General features: G+C 38.2%; 1 protein-coding gene across 3 annotated transcripts in view; it reads left to right on the forward strand.

Annotated features, from left to right (window-relative positions):
• Positions 1–14,793, forward strand: part of B3GALT1 (beta-1,3-galactosyltransferase 1) — a 252,232-nt gene that overhangs the window by 221,677 nt on the left and 15,762 nt on the right. Inside the window, exon 4 of one of the 3 annotated variants that reach the window (XM_075829399.1) lies at positions 11,208–11,270. The exons of the other annotated variants lie outside the window; for them this stretch is intronic. The gene's annotated coding sequence lies outside the window, so the exon portion shown is untranslated. The remainder of the gene's footprint in view (positions 1–11,207; positions 11,271–14,793) is intronic. 3 annotated transcript variants of the gene reach the window in all.

The raw sequence follows: 14,793 nt of genomic DNA on the forward strand, positions 1-14,793 counted from the left end.
TTATTACATGTAGATTGCCATATGCACATTGCTCTTTCTATATGTTATCTTATACTGTGTAGGTTTCGTCTGTGTATAGGTTATCATCTCTGTACACGGGAATTTTTTGCCAGCAATATTGTGCCATATGTCACATTATACACCCCTGAGCTTGTGTGTTATTTATTATCATCTGAGCGTGTTTTAGGTCATTAGTGGACGGTTGATTCTGTCGGTCATGGTCTTGTACATCTGACCCTGCTGTTTATGTCTCCGTATTTGTTGTATCATTCCTCTTTTTCCTATCATTGTGCTATTTTGTCATTATATTTAATAAAGATATTTTTTTGGTACTTTTTATATTGAGTACAATATTTCTTTCAGGGATATGTCCCAATTGGTTCGTTTTTAGGTTTAACTGTTATAGGGGACCCCAATACATGCCATTCAGTTGGTGTGAGGTTTTTGGTTAGGTTGTAGTGATGGTTTGGGGGCCATGTCATCTGCTGGTGATGGTCCACTGTGTTAAATCAAGTCCAAAGTCACCGCAGCCGTCTACAAGGACATTTTTGAGCACTTCATGCTACCCTCTGCTGACAAGCTTTATGGAGATGCTGATTTCATTTTCAAGCAGGACTTGGCACCTGCCCACACTGACAAAAGTACCAATACCTGGTTTAATAACCACAGTATCACTGTGCTTGATTGGCCAGCAAACTCGCCTGACCTAAACCCCATAGAGAATCTATGGGGTATTGTCAAGAGGAAGATGAGACCCCAGACCCAACAATTCAGACGAGCTAAAGACCGATATCAAAGCAACCTGGACTTCCATAACACCTCAGCAGTGCCACAGGCTGATCACCTCCATGCCACGCCGCATTGATGCAGTAATCAATGCAAAAGGAAACCCGACCAAGTACTGAGGGCAGATACTGGCCATACTTTTCAGTAGGAAAACATTTCGGTATTAAAAATCATTTTTGAAATTCGGCTTATATAATATTCAAATTTTCTGAGAGACTAAATTTTGGGTTTTCATTAACTGTTACCATAATCATCAATATTTAAAGAAAAAAATGCTGGAAATAGATCAGTCTGTGTGTAATGAATCTATATAATATATGACTTTCACTTTTAGAATTAAATTACTGAAATAAATTAACTTTTTGATGATATTCTAATTCATTGAGAAAGACTAGTAAATATACAGTATGTCTGTGTATGTATAAGAGTTCAGAATATTCCTTAATCTAGCACCTCATCAGTCCCAAGGTTGCTTCTTTAATTGGCATCACAAAAATACAAAAAGAAAGGTATTCACTGCCAAGAGAATGCCATGTATATCATGCCATTGGATGCATCACATAGGGTATCTTTATCCCTGTGATAGTCCCCTCCTCTGTTTTCAACAAATCCCACCTACACCTGCGAACCATAAGTATATTCATTATTTCAATCTAGTTACTCTCTCTTAACTATACATTCATTCATTAAGCAATAATGAAAACCTGGTGCCAGTCTATGCTGGTAATTAGACAATTAGGTATCAACTCTCAAAAATGATTGAATGATAAATCTCTATAAACCTAAAATGTCTTGCTATCGAATTTTTGATATGCTTAACAAGTGATGCATTACTAATGAGATTCATATTTCAGTTCGCCTTCCTCGGGGGTCATATTTCATCAGAACACGTTATTTAATAAAGTTGTTTTGAAACAAAGTAGAGATTAAATATTTTTATTGACTGAAACTAATTGCAGAGTTTTATTACACCAACTGTTACATGAGAGGAGTCTTATAAGGAACAAAGATTGATGCGCGCAAAATCCTTCAAGACCAATGTCTCAAGCCGGGCCGATTTAATGCAATCCGCACAGTTTACTTAATCTTCTGTAACAAATGCTTGTGATAATTATAATGGAAAGAAAGGAGACGGAGGTTACAAATTAAGATGAACTATGAACACACATAGGAATTGAAAATTAAGCTGTAGGATTTCATTTCTCTTGAAAAAAAAAGAGAAAACTGTTGACTTTTTAAGTTCTTTATTGCACTCCGATGCAGAAAATGAACTCTGTAACTGGGAAGATGCTGCATTATCTGGTTTTATTATCACACAGCTGCACCCTGGCAAAAAATCTGCATGAACAGGCAAAAGACAAAGATGAATTTCAGTAGTTTAGTTCTAATCTAACAAGAAAATCCAAGTAAATGACTTTTCAGAGTATCTATAAATTTAGATTTTATCTCTCAGCTATAATGAGCTGTAAAGTGCTTATAAAACTGAGCCAGCATTGTTGGGTGGAGTACCGACACCTAATGTACACTACTCTATATTTTAATAATTGAATAAAAATGGATAATTTATTTAGATATACCCATATTTCCAGAGAATTAAATAAAAACTGTTCAGAGTTTGTGTCTTAGGGTGTATATTACAACTGCTATATTTATTTATCAAAAACCCAATGTCTTACTTATCTTATCATACACTTATTGCTCAGGCTCCTCTTCCTATTGAAAGCCAAGTAGGTGAAGTAGCTAGCTACTTCCTCTCACTGATGTCATTATTAAACTACACCTTAAAGATCATACATTTTGATGAAGGCTCAGGGGTGTAATACCAATTCCACATCCTACAGGTATAGATTCAGTCAATTATGGATAGGAGTGGGACAATTTTCTTACTTTGGCTTGCTGCCAGAGAGAGGAGGACCCTTTGGATGACCTGCTGACTAACAAATTAGCACCATGAGCGTTAATATGGCTCACAGAAATGGAATGGAGAAGTCTGGAACACGAATGGCTGGACTCAGAGGAGGAAACGCTCGCTCATCAGCTGATTATATAGTTTATGCAGCCGAAAATGTATCGTTGTCAACAGCACATCGTCCCCATAGAAATGTATGGTAACGAGCGATCGTAGTAACAAGTGCTCGTTCCCACACATAGCTCCTTGCGAAAGGAGCAAACGAGCGCCGATCAACAATCTGTCTCGTTGATCGGCGCTCGTTTACACGGCCCACGTCGGGCCATGTAAGAAGACCCTAAAAAATGCAGATAACACATCATCATGATCTGTACCAGACAACAAGCTCAGATCTCCAACATTGGTGAGCACAGTTCTGCTATATCTGTATATAAATAATGTAAGATACCTTTTTATTTTTTTTTAGCTTTCAGCTCCTTTATGCCCTTTAAAGTATGAGAACACGAGCTAATCCAGTAGGTCCAGTCATCAATATGGTCCATCCATCAACATGGTCTGATAATAAGCAAGAACTAGTACTGATACCCAGGGCCGCTTTAACCATAGGGCAAATGGTACAGCTGCATCAGGTCCACCACTGTGCAGAAGTAATAAAGAACACTATAGATCGACTATTGGCAGCTAACCCTATTTCTTGCTCTGCTAGTTGCAAGGTGCTTGTTTTATTCTATTACTAAAATACTAATAATGAAAATATCCTTTATTAAAGACACGTAGCCTATAATTTAAAAAGGGACCATGAGCTCAGGAAAACTATCACTGTTGTAGACTATAACATTCAATCTCTTCTGGCCAGCAGTAGAATTCCTGTGCTGACGTCGCTATCTATACTCAAGAGGAGCATCTGCAGATCACTGGCCAAAAAAAAATAAAAAATCAATCTCAATACTAAGCTGATGGTGTTAAAATACATTTAACAAAGCCCCCCCCCCCCCCCATGTTTCACCGAGATGGCGTCCTCAGGGATAGACGGGGCAATGATTGCCAATAGACAATCTGTAGTTTTCATAAATTGACCTAACGCCTACTAGCGCAAATTATATTTTTCTTTTGTTGTTTTCAGTTGTTTTTTGAAGAAGCCCAGGAGATGAGAGATCTGTGTCTGGCACTCTGGGGGGGCACTTGCGGGGAAGTGGGGCAATAGTTGGTTGTGCCTCTTTTCCATTGTTATATGTTGAAGGGTATGTTGTGAAAAGAAGAGGCCCACTCATGAAATATTTGCACCGGGTCCGTCAGTTTGTTAAAATAGCCCTGCTAATGCCAGCAACAGGCTACTCAATGCCCTCTAGTCATGCAGAAAGTTAAACACTAAACAGTCCATACAGATGAACAACAGTACTGGTGATACTCCGACCATTGTCATGACTAAGCTAAAAGTAGAATCTCACTTTAAAGACATTCGTAGTATTAATGGTTATTCTGTTCAATGGATTTGTTAATATATATATTTTTTAAATCTGCACAAATATACAAAAACAATGACATAAATAGCAATTATTTAATCACCTTATTAGACCTTCCTTTCTTATCCTGGACAACCCCTTTAATTTGTGGATTTCACTATAATACTAGGACATACCATCATTTGGAAAGTTTAGTAATCTACGGAGCACACTAGAAGCGGATAGTAATATATGAGATACAAGCTGATGATATACTAGTATGTGAGGAAGTTATAATAATATACAAACAGGGATTGGTAGCTAAAGGTCAACATCAACATGAAAACTTCAAAATGATTATCATTGGTGAAATTGGGCTGTAAGCAGGAATCTTTAATACTGTATTATATGTGTGAGACTGAGACGCGGACTTTAAATGTCAACATCTAGAATGAATATGAAAGCAGATGTAAGGATATTACTCATTTTATTGCAGACTTGTACATAGGCAGCTTCATAATATTTATAGCACATTTCTGAACACGCAGTGCTGTACTCAGAGGAATAGGCAGCGATATATAAATCAAGTGTCTTATTGTGCCAACATATTTTACATGGAGTTTAGACCTGTTGTTGAAGTACCGTGCTATGATTGTCATATACCTTATCTATCATGACTTTAGGGTAACTGTCCCCATACCGCAGGATGTATGTAGCTAGGCTGTTGTTCACCCAAGGCAAAGAATCAGTTTGCTGCTTTTCCCCCCACAAACATAATTTTACAAGTCCAGGTAAAGTAGCAATGGCCACCTAGAATTAACTAATTATTAGTAACATAGTGCCAATATATTGCTCCCAATAACAGAGAAGTGCTCATAGTTTCTACTTCCAGTGCAGTGCCCATAAAATAGTTGTAGCCACTCTCCTTTATCATGCAAATTGCGTCTGCTGCCAAAATAGTATGAATCTTCTTTATTATTAAATTAAAACTTGAATTATTAACTCTTACTGCTTGCGCCAGTGGTGAGCACCCGGCACCAATCAGTGTCATAGCTAGAATTTCCTTCACTTGGTGTCAAGATTCAGTTTGCTGCCCTAGCTTTATATCCAAATACCCTGTCCAAGACAGTCTGGCTTGCTGGCGCCCCTCTGGCATCCAGCACCCTTGGCACATGCCCTGGAAGATCACCCTAGCTTAGTTCCTAATAAAATTCCCCCAGCTACACCCCTGCATATAAACTACTCACAATTAGAATTGTGGAATTAGAGTTGGCCGCTTTTTCAGTTAAAAAATGACTTTCGTTAGTCTTAGATTGGTTAACTTTTTCGGCTACTTTCTACAGAATACAATCCAGCACTGTTAAATAGCATGCACCATATTCCGCTAAAATTGTTTTTGGATTATAGAGTACACTACGAGTTCTTTAGAATGGCGTACCGAGTAGTTTACCTTAATAAATGTGTCCCAATTTGTTTTATTGTGCACAAGTGGTTAAAGGAAATATACATATAATAATATTAACCCCTTCCCGACATTTGATGTATCCATACGTCATAGCCGGGTAGGGGAAGTATGGAACTGGCTCACGAAGTGAACCCACTCTATACGATGCGGGTGTCGGCTGTTTGTTACAGACGACACTTCACAGTAATGAGCGGGGCTTAATAGAAGGCTGTCAGAAAGACGATATACTGTAATACATTAGTATTGCAGTATATAGTGCAAGCGATCCAATGATCACTGGTTGAAGTCCCCTTGATGGACTAATAAAAAAAAAGTAAAAATTTGTAAAATAAAGGGGGTTTTTTAATGTAAAAAAAAATTTAAATATTAAAAGTTAAAAAAAACCCCCTTTTCCCATTTTCCCCCTAGAGCATAGTAAATAAATAAATAAATAAACATAATTGGTATTGCTGCATCCGTAAAATTCTGAACTATTACAATATATCATTATTTAACCCACACGGTGTACGCCGTAAAAAAAAATATTTTAAATGCCAGAATCTCTATTTTTTAGTCACCTCATCTCCCACAAAAAATGGACCAAATGTGACCAAAACGTTGCATGTACCTCAAAATGGTATCATTAAAAAACGACAGCTTATCCAGCAAAAAATAAGCCCTCGTACCACTTAATCGACGGGAAAAAAAAGTTGTGGCTCTCAGAATTTGGTGACACAAAATAAATTAAATTTTTGTACTTGTAAAAGTAGTAAAATATAGAAAAAAAAATATATATATATATATTTGGTATCACCGTATTCGTATTGACCCGCAGAATGAAATTAACATGTTGTTTTAATTGCATAGGGAATTCCATAAAAACAAAGCGCAAAAAACAATGGAGGAATCGCTGTTTTTTACATTTTCTACCCCACAAATAATCTTTTCCCCGTTCCCTAGTAAATTATATGGCACAATAAATGGCGCTATAAAAAACTACGACTCGTCCCGCAAAAATCAAGCGCTCATAGGACTATATCAATGGAAAAATAAAAAAGTTATGGCTTTTGGAAGGTGGGGAGGAAAAAATGAATTTGAAAATCTGAAAAATTGCTGCGCCATTAAGGGGTTCATTATTTTAAATCTACAGATGTATATATTTGGAGATTTAATAATATAGAATACAAATACATACACAAATGGCCCTTTTAATATAAATATTTTATAACAATGACTTTACCCCTGAACCACTATTTGCATTGACCAGCGGTCCACCATTATACACCTCATATTCTCATAGGTTTTCTGAATTCTCTTGCACTATCCATTTTTAATGTTCTATAGGGAACGGAGTTAAATATCTTTTCTGTGGCAAGCATCATTAAAATTTCTCGTTCAACCTTTATATTTCCATTTAAACATCTCCTGCTTTATGTATTAAGAAGTTTTACCCTAATAGAAAGTGTGGAGAATCAGGGCTGTAGAGACATTGGCTTTTGTCTAACTTGAAAGTGGGTATGGGCGTCTGTAGTTTCTATTCATTAATGCATCAAATGTCATAGAAAGTTCCAGCAGGATTGCAAATAGATTGGCAGAATAGAACCGAAATTCATGGATAAAATCTTTTATTATTGTCACTCTTGGCTTGGTTACCTATAATTATATTGTGCTTATGATGGACCTGTCACCTTAATATAAACGACTGTAGGCTTTGTCGAAAGGAATTTGAGAAATTACATGGATCCTGTGCCAGAACATCTCTTTTGATATAGATTTAAGATCTTCCACTTTCTTGTTTTGTGCCTTTGTAAATTCTTTCTCTAATATTTGTTTTAGAAACGTTTTAGTTTTGCTCATTTACTGCATTATAGCATGTTGTACACCAGGACCATCCAACTGGAGAGCAGAGTCATAGTGTGGGCACCCTGGGAAAAGACCCAGCTATACCTGGTTCCTTCACCTACCTGCCAATGTCTTCACATATCACCAATGGAGATATGCTATATAGAATGTATATTTTTATTCTAAAATACAGTCATTTATACAGTGAAAGAGACCCTTCCAAAATTGAAGGGGTTATCTACAATGAGCAATCCAATTTTATTAGAAGGGTCCCTTGACAATGATTAAATCACATGGTTTGCCCCTGCAGGGACCCTCAGCAATCAGCTGTGATCTGCAATGGAATCTGGCAGCAAGTGTTCAATTTCTCTGCAGTGCCACCACAGGAGAAATGAAGTATCACAAGATCCCAATCACATGGACATGCTGGGTCCTCCACAGGAAAGTCAGAGGATATGTCACCGTTTTTACCTACAACACAGCTCTGTTCCATCCTGTCTCCGAACGGTGGGGTGTGGTAGCATATGCCAGCACCAGCAGGGGGTGACACTTTGAATTGGTTCTATTTTCTCTCAGCTGCTCTGTATACAGATGTGTCCTACCTTACATTTCCTCTTGGCTCGACGTATCCCTAGATATGTGGCCCCTGATGGCCAGCATGGTTTTGCGATACTCCTTCGGGAGATGTTTAGGCTATATGTATTTTTTGTGGTGATGTGGATTGCAGACTGTCAAGGGCTTTGCTAGCATGTCACGATAATGTACTGAATTTGGATTGTGAGAAATCCACGAAAAGGTAAGGATGGACACATCTATATGTCATTGGTTAGAAGTCAACCTATGCCATTGACTGAAAGGAAGTTTGCATTATTGGCTGCGTCAATTATGTTTAGAAAACTGATCCCGACACACTTGAGCAGTGTTTACCATGTCCAAATTTGCAGAAATGCAACAAGCCCGAGTAGACGGCAGGGGATCCAGCTTAGCGCACAACCTCATCAATAAGCAGCACAATGACTGTGCTATGTGATTTAGTTCTGTACTGCTGGCGAGGCCAATAATTTACTGGCTATAAATGTGCAGAGATCTGCATGTCCCTCCATAAAACTGACAACAGCAATGGTTAGTGGGTCAGGAAACAGCTCTGTACCTTTTATTTACGTCTTCCATGTTGATTCTGTACATACAATCAAAGCAAATTGGAGACGCCGTAAACATGCAAAGTGGATGAAATTACATATTATTAAAGCAGCACATTCTGCCACTTCACATCAGTCAGCCCAGCTGCAGCGTGGATGTGTGGAGGATGTGAACTATTGATAGTGTTACCTGGGGGATTAGGAATGCACAACATCAAAAATCCAGGCCGCTACAAGCTCCAAGATCGATGCAGATCAGACTCTTGTGAAAGATTGTCCTTGAGATTGAGAAGATTCTCATTTCCTTTAACCTTTTTCTTTCCTAAGTGTAACAAGAAAATCTATATATTTTCAATCTACAGACATAGCAGAGCTGAATTTGTCATTTTGCTGCTTTGTTTGTGACTTGTGATATTATTTTAAGTTAAGACACTATATTATTACTATTGTAATGGTATGGGAAGTTGTTCCATCTATCTATCTATCTATCTATCTATCTATCTATCTATCTATCTATCTATCTATCTATCTATCTATCTATCTATCTATCTATCTATCTATCTATCTATCTATCTATCTATCTATCTATCTATCTACCTACCTACCTACCTACCTACCTATCTATCTATCTATCTATCTATCTATCTATCTATCTATCTATCTATCTATCTATCTATCTTTCTATCTATCTATCTACATATTATTACTACTACTTAAAGAATATGTCCACCTTTACAACTAAATGTAAATCGCTTACCATTTTATGTCTTCAGCTCCTATGCAGTCCTATGTGTTTCCATGGTTACAGACTACCAGCAACCCTGTATGTAGTCTGATGCTGTCACAGTCCTTTTCATGTGTCCCCTTGTTTTACTAATGTACAATTGGTAAATTGGAGAGCTAAATTTTGGCTCTGCCCACTAAGGGCAGCTTACTAAATATTGCTTAATGTTTAATCCTTTCCTGCTCCAGGACGTACTATTATGTCACGCTGAGCGCACCGTTCACGCTCAGTGCAATAATAGTACGTGTAGGAGTAAATACAGTGCTATTTTCACGTGGCACGTTCATGAGCTGTGATAACTGTTGTTTCCTACAGCAGGCTATCACAGCTCAATGTGCAGGGACCAATCGCGATGGTCTCGCTTTGTCGATCGCTGCTTTTAGTTGGTCAGTGACTACTGACCAATAGTTGCGATCGCTAACATAATTTCATGCACCTGACATCAGATCCTGCCGCACCCACCCAGAACTTCTCTGTTGGCGTTAGTGAGTCATTGAGAGTGGTTGTGTGGAGGGAGTTCCTGTGAAATAATTCTAAAAATGTAATATTAGATCTTTTTTTTGCTTCCTACTTCCTCCATCCACTTCCCACTCCTGTCCTCCTCCTCCTTGTGTTCCCCTTGTCACCCCCACATTTTTGGTCAGTGATCTCTTATCACTGACCACTTCTTAGGGTATGCCCAGACGTGGCGGAGTTCTGCATACACTGTCTGGCCGTGAAAATGGCCAAAAATAGGACATGTCCTAATTTTTGACGGCCAATATTCATGGGCCGTTAAAAAAAAACAGCCATGTGAATACACCCATAGAACTTCATTGCTCGGCCCCAATCCTTCAAATATATTTTTGTATGTATGTGTATATTTCTTCTGGGTCATTTACGTTTGGTATCATCATATCACAGCTCTTCAGAAGCCACTGGAACAATATAGAACAGAGATACAGACAGTAAAACACCTAATGAGCCAAACAATGATAATAATGACTATGATCGTATATCCCTTATTGGACATCAAATGTGTATAGAGAGACTCACATTATTACAGTCTTCTCAATATCCAACCGTGGCTAATGTTACTGTAAAATAATTTGTCAATGCGAAGGATGCTTGTAGTCAACCAAAATGCTTACTGATCCAGAGTTGTAACTTTTTTTTACCCTATTTCTATTCAAAATGTGAGATATCTCATGTACCAATAGTCTGGCATAAGAGGACATGAGAATAGGATGAAAGGGAATGGGGGGAATAAATTAATGTTGGTGTTCCAGACGCCAGTCTGAAACGAATTTACGTCAGTGGGGAATTCGCCAAATTTATGAAGAGGTGCAGTTGGGCTGTCCATGTGACAGAAATGCAAGTCTACGCCTGCTATGAGCAAGTCTAGATTTGTGCCATAACTTAAGCCAGTTTCTGGCATAAATTATGATAAATCTGTCCTTCTGGCAGATGCCTGACCCCTTAAGCTAAACCTCACCCCTTTTGTCGGCACTTCAGAAAGAGTTGAGTAAAGTAAAAAGTCGAAACCTTTAGATATATTGCCCCCTATAGCCTTTTCAGGTTCACCAATAGGTTTTCATATTTTTTTTCTTACTATTTCTTTATAACGGTCAGGGCTTCATTTTTTCTCATACAGAGCTCAGAACAACACAAGTCATCAGTTTTTCTAAAAATATCATGAAACCCTGTGATTTGGCAAGACCACAACCAATAAAGTTCCATATTATTGCTCCCCCTAGTGATGGCTACAGCCATCCAACTTTTATAAAGATATGCTATGAAATCAGTACAGAATGATGGACCTAAAAAAGACATGGTGCTAAATGCTGGACATTCACTTTTGACTTTTTTCATTCTCTTCCAGGTGTGAAGAGAAGTCGAGGGACGATGAACTTGACACAATGATCAGTCATCATTCAGCACAATGGTGGGCTATTAAGTGGGCACCACTTCACAACATAATGGATCTTATCCAGGAATTAACCCCTAGACAACCACAATAAGTAAATTTATGTTCCAATTCTGCCATTAAAGAAATCCTCCAGAAGTGTCAGCTAACTGAAATGATCAACTCCCTGTCACACAAAAAATGCTAAACTCGGTGCTCAAAGTAAGTGCTGTGTTCAGCACTGGGACCCAAATGCAGGATGCCGCCTTCATGCATTCAGGCTGTTTACATGGAGACCTGTGATGTCGCAATGACATCACAGGCCTTCAACTAGGACATGGGGAGAGCAGTATGTTGGGCATGGAAACGATCTGTGTATGAAGTTCATTGCATCTATTGAAGGAAGTATAAGCCCTTTACAGTCCATCTAAAAATGACTCATGTTTGGCCATCAAAACCAATCACAATTTCTTCTGAACCGTTCCTGGAAGATACTGATTTTCCTTGTGGAGATCCAGCTGGTAGGGAGTCTTAGGGTATGTGCACACAACAACGCCAAATACGTCTGAAATTACGGAACTGTTTTCAGGAGAAAACAGCTCCTGAATTTCAGACGTTTTTACAAGTGCACGCGTTTTTCGCGCTTGTCTTTGACTGACGTAATTGGAGCTGTTCTTCATTGGAGTCAATGAAAAATGGCTCCTATTACGTCCCAAGAAGTGTCCTGCACTTCTTTGACGCGGGCGTAATTTTACGCGCCGTCTTTTGACAGCGACGCGTAAAATGACAGCTCGTCTGCACAGAACATCGTAAGACCCATTGCAAGCAATGGGCAGATGTTTGCCGACGTATTGGAGCCGTCTTTTCAGGCATAATTTGAGGCGTAAAGCGCCTCCATTACGTCTGAAAAGAGGTCGTGTGCACATACCTTTAAGGGCAAAAAAAGTATGCAAAATAACTCTGCAGGAAACTGTCTCTCTAGTGGCAAGTATACTGTAGGTAGCTACTCTAAGTCAATGTTCGACCCCTTATAGAGCCTTTAAAGAGGCTCTGTCAGCACATTATAAGTGGTCTATCTTCTACATAATGTGATCGGCGCTGTAATGTAAATTACAGTGTTTTTTTATTTCGAAAAATTATCATTTTTGACGGAGTTATGACCTATTTTAGATTTATGCTAATGAGTTTCTTAATGCCCAACTGGGCATGTTTTACTTTTTGACCAAGTGGGCGTTGTACAGAGGAGTGTATGACGCTGACCAATCAGTGACCAATCAGTGTCATACACTTCTCTCCATTAATTTATTCTGCAAATAGTGTTCTAGCTAGATCACTATGTGCAGCCACATACACACACACTATTGTTACTCAAGTCTCCTGACAATGAATAGACATCACTACCAGCCAGAACGGGATGTGTATTCAGAATCCTGACACTTCGCTAATGTTTGTGTTTGATTTACAGCACAGCAGGCATAGTCTATTCATTGTCAGTAAACTTGAGTAACGTTAGTGTGTGTATGTGATCTAGCTAGAACACTATGTGCAGAATAAATGAATGGGGAGAAGTGTATGATGCTGATTGGTCACTGATTGGTCAGTGTCATAAAACTTCTCTCCACAACGCCCACTTGGTCAAAAAGTAAATCACGGCCAGTTGGGCATTAAGAAACTCATTAGCGTAAAGCTAATATAGGTCATAACTCCGTCAAAAATGATCGTTTTTCTAAATAAAAAAACACTGCTGTAATCTACATTACAGCGCCGATCACATTATGTAGAAGATTGGGAACTTATAATGTGGTGACAGAGCCTCTTTAAACATGACTTGGGTTAATAGTCATAGCAGAGCCGTGTAACAAATATCATATTAACCTAAAAGACAAATTAGTCCTCCCAGACAATCATCACCTTAAATGCTGAGCTTTTCGATCTTATTGAACATGCAATGGACCGATGTACATTTGGGATGGACTTTTAAATTATCTGACGTCTTTTCAAATTAACCTACGTAAATGAAAACACATAGTAGCATCCCAAGGCAGCAGAGTTATATGTGTCTAGGTGTAGCATCAACCAAAGGATATGTAATATGTGAGAAACGAATACAGCAACATCTGTGTTTACATTCTGGGACTATAGAAGGAAATGTAATTGTGTTCTTAAGGAAATCATCATGGGAATCTTGATTTTACAAAGTGTTCTTACTTCTACAAGACTGACTCATTTAATTTAAGTTTACACTTGGCTCCACGGGAAGACCACAGTTTGCCTGCTCTGTATCTCCTTATATTTTCTCTGCTAAGTGGAAATACATTCAACTGCATATCCCTTGGGCCTGGAACATGTAATCTTTATTCTAAGATATATAACATAATAGTACAAGCAGGTGGTGGCAGAAGTGTGTTCATTTATATCTATGGAATGAAAGATAGAAAATTTGAAATATAAAAGTATGAGAGAAAACATGCAGGGAACAAAAAAAACAAAAAAACATATACCCTTTAAATTAAAGGGGTATTATTGTTTCAGCAAATAGAGGTTACACTTTGTATAATGAAAAGTTATAAAATGTTTAAAACTGTGTTCTGTATCAATTTATAATGGTTTTCAAGATCTCTGCTTAGAGTACTTGAATGGAAATTGTTATTGTTCACTACCTGTTGATAAAAATATGTCCTGGTCATGTGATGGACACACAGGCATAACTTTATGGAGTGCAGAGGTTGCAGTAGCACTCGGATCCTGGGGGCCTGAGGGGGCCCAAATAATCCCTCTGTTCCATACAAAGGAGACAAAAACTATCAAAGACGTGTGGTAGTTGGAAGTCCTTGGGGCCAAGGTGCTTCAAGTTACGCCTCTGTGACCAATGTCAATTTATATCCGGTGGGCGTTACCAATGAAGTTCCTATGGAATGACTGAAAGCAGAGATCGAAAACTGTAATGACTTGATCCGCAACATACAGTATATTAGAAAAATTGTATAACTTTTCAATATCCAAAAAAATAAACTTTATTTGCTGAAACTGTACGACCCCTTTAAGGTTAAAATAATTGTAATGCTTTACATATTTTTTTTCTTTTACATTGCTAGTTCCCATTGCACATGTGGGATGTCATGTGGGTATTCCTAGCCCTGTATTAAAGTGGCTTTCCTTTGCATAGGCAACAACATCAGCGGTGCATGATTTAAATACATACGATTGACAGAGAGTGGAGGTGGAATACAGGGGCAACGCAGGTTTTCAAGATCATTAGTGCCTATAGTAGATATGGCAAAATACTCATTAACCCCCCATTTTATTTGCTTTACCAACTTTCTACATGCACTACATTATACATTGTGGATTAGGGTTTTACTGAAATATAGTATTTCTGTAATAATCTTGAGTGGTATAGCAAGTAAAACCCAACTTCTCTGGTGATGTAGAACAGTCAAGGAATTAATGGTTAGATTTATCATCCATGGTAATCTAGGGCGGTTATGGGTTAAAATCTTGTAATGGGTAGTTCAGAATCAACAGATTTTAAGTTAGTTAGTCCAAGTTCTTTAATTAGGGT

The sequence above is a fragment of the Rhinoderma darwinii genome, chromosome 6, assembly GCF_050947455.1.
Source record: "Rhinoderma darwinii isolate aRhiDar2 chromosome 6, aRhiDar2.hap1, whole genome shotgun sequence".
Classification (NCBI taxonomy): Eukaryota; Metazoa; Chordata; class Amphibia; order Anura; family Rhinodermatidae; genus Rhinoderma; species Rhinoderma darwinii.